Below are 10,118 nucleotides of genomic sequence, written 5' to 3'. Positions count from 1 at the left end.
ACTTAAGTGAGGATCATATATAACTGACTTAAGTGAGGATCATATATAACTGACTTAAGTGAGGATCATATATAACTGACTTAAGTGAGTATCATATATAACTGACTTAAGTGAGGATCATATATAACTGACTTAAGTGAGTATCCAATTAAGAGTTTTATAAATTAGTGTGAACTAGTGGATGTTACAGTGAGTATTCAGACAGGGTCATGTGACCAGTGAACTAGTGGATGTTACAGTGAGTATTCAGACAGGGTCATGTGACCAGTGAACTAGTGGATGTTATAGGAGTATTCAGACAGGGTCATGTGACCAGTGAACTAGTGGATGTTACAGTGAGTATTCAGACAGGGTCATGTGACCAGTGAACTAGTGGATGTTACAGTGAGTATTCAGACAGGGTCATGTGACCAGTGAACTAGGGGATGTTACAGTGAGTATTCAGACAGGGTCATGTGACCAGTGAACTAGTGGATGTTCCAGTGAGTATTCAGACAGGGTCATGTGACCAGTGAACTAGTGGATGTTACAGCGAGTATTCAGACAGGGTCATGTGACCAATGAACTAGTAGATGTTACAGTGAGTATTCAGACAGGGTCATGTGACCAGTGAACTAGTGGATGTTACAGTGAGTATTCAGACAGGGTCATGTGACCAGACAATACAGAAGGCAGAGGTGTGTCTTGATTAGGGGCACACATAGCCAATCAAATAGCAGAATGGTGGATTGTGTCAAGCTTTTGAAGTGTTCTTTTTGCAAGCCAGTCTACACATTGTATTGTTGTATTAAATTGAATTGTATTCCCATAATTAAACAAAGGAATGGCTCAAAGTCACCCTGATAGCTGTAGAATCAGTTTTGTTTTAAAGAAAAACAAACCAGAGCAAAATCTCTGTCTGTCTCTCTCTCTCTCCCTCTCTATCTCTCTCTCCCTCTCACACACGCACACATGCAAGTACGCGCACACAAACACACAGACACACACACACACACACACACACACACACACACACACACAAACACACTAGACTTGAGTACATGTGTAATTAGACCACAGATTCAAATCCAAATATGAAATGTTTAAAAATTGAGTGATCTGTTGTCTGTCGAACTATTATTACATAAATAATTTCTGCTCATCAAAAAGTAGGTCTTACCTCAGTCTAGTGTTTCAGCTATGGGTGTGAAGTTGTGGTTCCTCTGCTTCTAAGAATCTTATCACACCAAACACACACAGGCTGTTTCTCCTGCACACTGGACACTCCTGCTGTTGACAGGCTTCACACACACTGTGACTTCATGACAGGAGAAAAGGATCCCTGAGTGTTTAAGCGTAAACTGGATAACTCCTCTTCAGAGAGATATGGAGGCCATTTTCTCTCCCGGTAACAGTCCCTCGTCAGAAATGGCTGATCTACCAACTTCACTTCCTCTCTCAGTAGTGCTGGAATCCTGAGTGCTGAGTCTCTGGATTAGTCCTTTTCGCTCAGTCCTTCCTCTTATTACCAGTTTAGCTCAGGTTTATAAACGAGTTTACATTCTAGCTGACATTTTATCCAACGTGACCGAGATCTCGAGAAGCAGACTATGACAAGGAGGAAAGTCCAACTGTGTTGATATACGTTTATGGTATTTAGTCCTTTAATCATTAACTTCCAGACTTGAAGACTGAAGACTGAACTCAAGCAGTTATGCAGTTCTTCTCTCCACCAGCAGAGGGCAGAAGGAGAATAGAGGATTGACAACCCACATCTGAATAATATGATCCTACAGCATGCTTCATGTAAATAACAGATGTCTCATTAGATCATTATATTAAACAGGAAAGCACTTTCACCCTTGACTCAAAGGAAATTATACAGACGGTGAATGAGATGAATGGCTCAATGGGACCCCTGAACTAAAATAGAAGCTAGAGTTCAACACAAGAGTATAAATCACTTTAACATTAGAAGCATACTTCAGAAATTAGATTATGTAAATGTATTAGTCTGACAGACAGCTCCTGATATCCTGGTTCTGAAAAGTTTTAAAGTTGCCAGATTGTAAAAGTCTTCTGAGCTAGAAGTTGTAATCTGGATCAGTGCTGGATGACTTTACTGAACAACACATGTATTTAAAAAGCTAAGTTATGAAAACAGAATCTGTAGTTGATTGTGCTACTGTGTAAAGTGTGTTCTTTACACAGTAGCACAATCAACTACAGATTCTGTTTTCATAACTTAGCTTTTTAATTTAATTTAGCATTTCCCCTCCTTTACTCTGTCAAGTATTTCCTCTTGACATCTTCCCCCTGCTGCCTTGTGCTTCCACAGCAACATCACTCAAGGGCTCTCCCCTCTGATCACTACAGGTAACTACATGAAGTTTACAGTTTTTTACAATTGCTAAAACACATTCTTGAAACAGTCACTCATTTTCTCTAAACTCTAAACACAAAACCTCATCTTCAAGCACTATTTACAAAACCTCTGAATCCTCTTGCAAAATGAAACTTTCGCCTCAAAATAGTTTTACCTGTGCTCAAAATCAAACACTGCTGTCAAATCATAAACAAAGTGTTCAAAAAGATATACACTTTCAATCAGTCAGTAAACAATACACCAAAAAATAGAAAACACACTGTTCAAAACATATAGTTCTCAGGGAGAAGTACATTTTTTTTTTTTTTTACCTCAAAACAAATTTCATATTTATCTATCATTGACTTTTGATGAATGAAAACATGTTCTCTCTCATAGTAGTTATACAAATGTATTATAAATGTATTATACAAACTACTTTGCTTTGCTCTAATTTGTGTTGGTTCTTTCTCCTTCTTGTACCCCTATAGTACTGTACCCTGCATCTCACTACTCACAACTCACTCTTGTTCTTCGTTGATATGAACCTGCAACCAGTCAAAATCTATTGAGCAATCAGTACTGTTACTGTACCAAATAGAAAGCACAATGTTCAGGGCCATATAACTTGTTTACGTTTTGTCCTTATACAGCCTACAATACACTGTAGGCCTACTACAATATACACTACCACAGTAAAAGGGACACAAATCAAAGGAGTCAACGTCAACGTCCTCCCCTAATATTGTTTCTTCTATTCATTCTCAGACTTTCTCCTTCCCACCTTCAACAACCTGTTTGCTCCCTAAACTGGCTCATATTGGTTGTGTCACATCATTTGATACAAGTTAAATCAATTTTGAGTGGTTGTGTTCAGTCAATGACATTTGTTCTCTATTTGTATTTGATTGTTGCCACTTGTGTTTACCAGTATGGATGACATGTGAATTAGAGTGCAGAATGTGTTTTAAGACTGATAATGTGTTAAGAGTTTTGCTGAAAAGTCTAAGTGAGACCTGCAAATTGTGTTGTACCATGATAAATAGTTTAAGGTATTGACAACAGACTGCCCAATTAGCTTCATGAGTTCAGGCAACTGAGAACTTTGTTCACCCAGTGGGTTTTAGTGTTTTAGCAATTGTAAAAAACTGTAATAATGATCAACACCATGATGACCAACATGCACATCTAGTCCTCAGTGGCTGGTGCTAAGGTGGTTGGTTCATATATTATCCACATTATTTCTTGCAACAGAGACACACATAGGATCGAATTAGACCCCATTTATTACCACACCTTGCTACAGAAGGAAGTTCTGTTAAGAAATGTCTTTACAGCTTTACGTAGCAGTTCAGAATAATATATGTAATGTCAAATAATCCAGTTTAACTGAATTCCTGGGTCCTGGATCTTCGGGGACAGATTTTAGTCCTACTGGATTTTCTCTGCTGTGGAATTATTTAAAAGAAGAAATCTGTCACAAATATTTCCACTAATGCCACTGGAGGACAGGTATGAAAAGTCTACTGGTAACCATGGTGTCATCATGAATATAATCAGTTATAGGCAGATTATAACACACATGACACTTGATAGGTTCTGAAGTCCTGTTGGTGTGGGTTACAGTAGCTGAGGGTAAAAGTCCCCCTGATCTCCACACACCGGGACCACCTCCTCCTCTTCCTCCTCCTCCTCCACCTCCACCTCCTCCTCCTCCACCTCCTCCTCCTCCTCTGAGCTGCTCCTCTGATCACTGCATGGACAGTGTTGGGGTACCAGCACATTTAATTTATTTTATTAAAAAAAAAAAAAATTATTTATTTGTGCAGTCATATGAACTGCCACCAGAGGGCCCTAGCACTATAGTTAAACCATACAATCACTATCAAGACACACATTGTCATGAATATCAAAGGTCACATGACAAATATTTTAATACATTAAGGTGATAAAAAGGACAATGTCATGTACTTGCAGTCCCATAATGTACAGATACAACAAGAACAACCATTTATTCCTTACTAACTAAGTTTGCAAAGATGAATATATGGCTTCAGTGATTGTCTTTGCTGATGGCAGACAGCCTGTAACACTTGTGGTTATTTTGCCTGGCAACCCTGTACCATTCAGAACTGTGATGGTGGCAGGATGTGCAGGTCTAAAGGGACTTCATCTGAGCCCAGTAAATGTGCCCACTTCATGCTGTTGAGTCCCATGGCACAGGTGTCAGTGTGGGGGGAGGTGCTGTTGAGTCCCATGGCATAGGTGTTAGTGTGGAGGGAGGTGCTGTTGAGTCCCATGGCACAGGTGTCAGTGTGGGGGGAGGTGCTGTTGAGTCCCATGGCACAGGTGTCAGTGTGGGGGGAGGTGCTGTTGAGTGCCATGGCACAGGTGTCAGTGTAGAGGAGGTGCTGTTGAGTCCCATGGCACAGGTGTCAGTGTAGAGGAGGTGCTGTTGAGTCCCATGGCACAGGTGTCAGTGTGGAGGGAGGTGCTGTTGAATCCTATGGCACAGGTGTCAGTGTGGAGGAGGTGCTGTTGAGTCCCATGGCACAGGTGTCAGTGTGGAGGGAGGTGCTGTTGAGTCCCATGGCACAGGTGCCAGTGTGGGGGGAGGTGCTGTTGAGTCCCATGGCACAGGTGTCAGTGTGGAGGGAGGTGCCCACTACATGCTGTTGAGTCCCATGGCACAGGTGTCAGTGTGGAGGAGGTGCTGTTGAGTCCCATGGCACAGGTGTCTGTGTGGAGGGAGGTGCTGTTGAGTCCCGTAGCGCAGGTATCAGTGTTGAGGAGGTGCTGAAAGGCCTCTCTGGTGGATCACAGGATCACAAGTCTCACCCACATGAACACAGCAACTCTGGCAGCAGAGAATACACAAATGCCTGATTGAATCTTTCCCATCTGTGCGTTTGTGACAGAATCCTGTTGATGGAAACTCAGTGTATGCAACATCAACACTAATAGACAGGCCTTTAGAAGCGCCAATGGTGCCAGAAGTTCATCACTGTTTATTTTGATGAGAAACACATAGGGGCTAACCAATCAGAGGAGAGGACACGTAGCTGTCCTCTTAACCAGTGAGACCAGTTTCTTTGCTGCCTCTATTTTCCGCAGACGCCACAGGATCAGGTCAAGAAACTATTTTTCATGAAAGAAATTCATAATTTTTTGTGCTTGATTTTTGTTTTGATTCAGAGGACATGGCAGCTCCTACACCCAGTCCCAGTGAGTAATGCATTAAGTTGTTTTATCTCAGTTACAATTCAGCAAAAGATTTTCGGTTTTAAGACCCAGCAGTCATATTTTTGTGTGAGCTTAAAAGTTTCTTAAAAAATCTTATGTTTCAAGTCCCTGCAGCCATTTGCATGTGAGCTTAAAAGTTTCTTAAGCTTTTGCAATTATTTTATTCTTTTTTCTTCAAGGCGTCACTCATGATCTCAAAGAGTTGAGGATTTTGGTGCTGGGAAACAGAAGAGCTGGGAAGAGTTCATCAGGAAACACCATCCTGGGCCGAGATGAGTTTGATACAGTAGGGAGAACAGCTCAGTGTGTGAAGAGACAGGGACAAGTAGCAGAGAGGCAGGTCACTGTGGTGGAGGCTCCAGGATGGTGGAAGAATTATCAAAAAGAAGACACTCCTCAACTAAGTAAAAATGAGATTGAGCTCAGTGTGTCTCTGTGTCCTCCTGGACCCCACGCTCTGCTGCTGGTCATACGTGTGGATAGACCACTCACAAAGACAGAGACAAGATCAGTGCAGAAACACCTGGAGCTTCTCAGTGACAATGTGTGGAGTCACACTATAGTGCTGTTCACCTGTGGAGACTGGCTGGGAGACACACCCATTGAGCAGCACATTGAGAGTGCAGGAGAGAGTCTGCAGTGGCTGGTAGAGAAATGTGGGAACAGATATCATGTTCTCAACAATCAGAAGAGAGAAGATCACATGCAGGTCACACAGCTGATGGAGAAGATAGAAGAGATGGTGGCGGGAAACAGAGGACAACATTATGAGATGGAGAGACAGAGAATAGAAATAATGGAGGAGAAAAGGAGGAGAGATGAAGAGATAGTGAATGATAAGATGATGAAGGTGAAGATAGAGAGAGAGTCTCTCAGATCACAGATGGGTGAGTTAAGAATCTCATGTTCAACAACTTCCCTTTTGTTGCTCGTCTCCAATGGATTGAACATTAGCTTTCTTTACACAGTTACAGACATTTTATACAGCAGATAGGAGACACATAATCAGTGCATTTATTGCTACTGTTAAACACATTGACAAAATTGCCAAGTGACATTTTTCATACATTACCATAAATACTTTATTAACTATGTGGATTAAGTATGCATTTGACGTCATGTTGTCTCTATAGCTGACTATGATTATAAGTTATTCAGAATAACTATAACCTCCACTGATTGACTTGTGCTTCTTCATGTCAGGTGATTCTCTTCATCTATCAGAGTTGAGGATTGTGCTGGTGGGATACGTAGAGGGTGGGAAGAGTTCATCAGGAAACACCATCCTGGGCAGAGAGGAGTTTGATTCTGTAGGGAGAACAGCTCATTGTGTGAAGAGACAGGGACATGTAGCAGGGAGGCAGGTCACTGTGGTGGAGGCTCCAGGATGGTGGAGGAATCATACGGTAGAGGAAACTCCTGAGCTGACAAAAAATGAGATTGAGCTCAGTGTGTCTCTGTGTCCTCCTGGACCCCACGCTCTGCTGCTGGTCATACGTGTGGATACTTCATTAACAGAGACAAGGAAAAGATTAGTGCAGAAACACCTGGAGCTTCTCAGTGAGAGAGTGTGGAGTCACACTATAGTGCTGTTCACCTGTGGAGACTGGCTGGAAGACACACCCATTGAGCAGCATATTGAGAGTGAAGGAGAGAGTCTGCAGTGGCTGGTAGAGAAATGTGGGAACAGATATCTTGTCCTCAACAATCAGAAGAGAGAAGATCACATGCAGGTTATACAGCTGATGGAGAAGATAGAAGAGATGGTGGCAGGAAACAGAGGACAACATTATGAGATGGAGAGACAGAAAAGAGAAATATTGGAGGAGAAGAGGAGGAGAGATGAAGAGATAGTGAAAGAGAGGACGATGAAGGTGAAGATAGAGAGAGAGTCTCTTAGATCACTGATGGGTGAGTTCATTATCTCATTTCAACATCTTCCCTTTTGTTGCTCGTCTCCAATGGATTGTACATTGGCTTTCTTTACACAGTTACAGACATTTTACAAAGTAGATAGGAGACACATGATCAGTGCATGTTTTGCTAGTGATAAACACATCGGGCCCTATTTAGACGATCAGAAACGCAAGTAGGACGGCGCCAAATGCAAGTAGCTGTGTGGGCGGCTCTATGGCGCAGTTGCTATTATAACGGCGGAGAAAACACACTTGCGCCCAGCGCAAGTGTCAAATGGGTTGGTCAAAAGGAGGTTACTCAGCCATAGGTGTGGTTTGGGCGAAATATGTAATAAACCAATCTGAGCGTCATCTCACATTCCCTTTAAGAGAGAGGAGCGCATATTCCATAGCGGCTTGTTATAATTATGGCGGAATTACCTGGTGGAAGACCGGAAAAGTTCACAGCCGAGGAGACCGACGTGAGATTTACACCAATTTTTTGGCAAGCCATGTATAATTACAAGGAAAATAAAGTATTAACCACATGAGGAAATCATTGTGATATCCATATCCAAGATATTTTAAAAATAGGCATACATCTAGCGTACACATTGACCCAAATGATTCAGGCTAATTGAAGCTGCGTGACATTTGATTTATTGTATGGCTGTGTAAAAAGCCGGGAGATAGATATATATGGGGATGCGAGAAACCCTCCAAAAGTTAGCAAAGTCAAGCAAGCATGGGAAGATATTGCCGTGATTGTTTCTGCTACGGGGCACCCGAAAACGCTATAATGACGTCCGGAGACGTGGGAAATCCAAGCTGGCAGGTAACACACGTTCTCGTGGCCTCACGGGAGGTGGATCTGCCTCGACCCGGGACCTGATGACAGCAGAGGACATCGCCACGTCTACCCTCACGCCTGAGCGCGTGCAGGGATTTGGGGGCATAAAAAAAAACATAAATAAAGTCCACATACACAGAGATGAGTTTACAAGATTTATAATAATCCTGGCATGAAATAAATGCAACAAAGCCATACAATAAATCAAATGTCACGCAGCTTCAATTAACCTGAATCATTTTGGTCAATGTGTACGCCAGATGTATGCCTATTTTAAAAATATCTTGGATATGGATATCACAATGATTTCCTCATGTGGTAAATACTTTATTTTCCTTGTAATTATATATGCCTTGCCAAAAAATTGGTGTAAATCTCTCGTGTAGAAGAGAGAAGTAAAGTGTAGGCTACTGTGCAGCCAAGCACGCGTCCTTAAAATAGCGTTCTGAATACCCGCCACAGACTTTACACATTGCGCCTCTGACATTAGACTAGCTTTCTTCTGGTCAACGGCGCACGGCGTTGTTTTGAAACTGCAAAATACCACTTGCGCCTTTCTGTTCCGCCCCCGCCCATGTCAGCGCAAGCTCATTTCGACGAGCGCCTCTTGAGGGAAAATCCTGCTGTGCGCCGGGTGCAAGATAGGAATGATACATGCGTCGGTGACAATGTCAATTGCGCTGGGTGCAAGATAGGGCCCATTGACTTAATTGACAAGTGCCATTTTTCATACAAGTCCCTAAAACATAATGCGCTATGTGGGTCAGGTATACATTTGTCAGCCTCTATAGCTGACTGTGATTAAATGTCATTCAGAATAACTATAACCTGCAGTTACTGACTTGAGCTTCTTCATGTCAGGTGATTCTCTTCATCTGTCAGAGTTGATGATTGTGCTGCTGGGATACAGAAGAGCTGGGAAGAGTTCATCAGGAAACACCATCCTGGGCAGAGAGGAGTTTGATTCTTTAGGGAGAACAGTTCAGTGTGTGAAGAGACAGGGACAAGTTGCAGGGAGGCAGGTCACTGTGGTGGAGGCTCCAGGATGGTGGAGGAATCATACGGTAGAGGAAACTCCTAAACTGACTAAAAATGAGATTGAGCTCAGTGTGTCTCTGTGTCCTCCTGGACCCCACGCTCTGCTGCTGGTCATACGTGTGGATGAAACATTCACAGAGACAGAGCTAAGATCAGTGCAGAAACACCTGGAACATCTTGGTGAGAGAATGTGGAGGCACACTATAGTGCTGTTCACCTATGGAGACTGGCTGGGAGACACACCCATTGAGCAGCACATTGAGAGTGAAGGAGAGAGTCTGCAGTGTATGGTAGAGAAATGTGGGAACAGATATCACGTCCTCAACAATTTGCAGAGAGAAGATCCAATGCAGATTACACAGCTGATGGAGAAGATAGAAGAGATGGTGGCAGGAAACAGAGGACAACATTATGAGACGGAGAGACAGAGAATAGAAATACTGGAGAAGAGGAGGATAGAAGAAGAGAGAGTGAAAGAGATGATGGTGAGAGGACATCATTACAAGAGTGGTGAGTAACTCAGACAGTCAACCATAATCTCAGAAACTCGTTTGCAAAGACCCCAGTGTGGGGCAACATGATCTTCTACCACCCCTGAGGGGCTCATTCAGCTCTATATGAAACCCCAGTGTGGGGCAACATGATCTTCTACCCCTGAGGGGCTCATTCAGCTCTATATGAAACCCCAGTGTGGGGCAACATGATCTACTACCACCCCTGAGGGGCTCATTCAGCTCTATATGAAACC

This window comes from Sprattus sprattus (assembly GCF_963457725.1).
Source record: "Sprattus sprattus genome assembly, chromosome: 5".
Taxonomy (NCBI): Eukaryota; Metazoa; Chordata; class Actinopteri; order Clupeiformes; family Clupeidae; genus Sprattus; species Sprattus sprattus.
Note: the sequence above shows the minus strand (reverse complement) of the source record.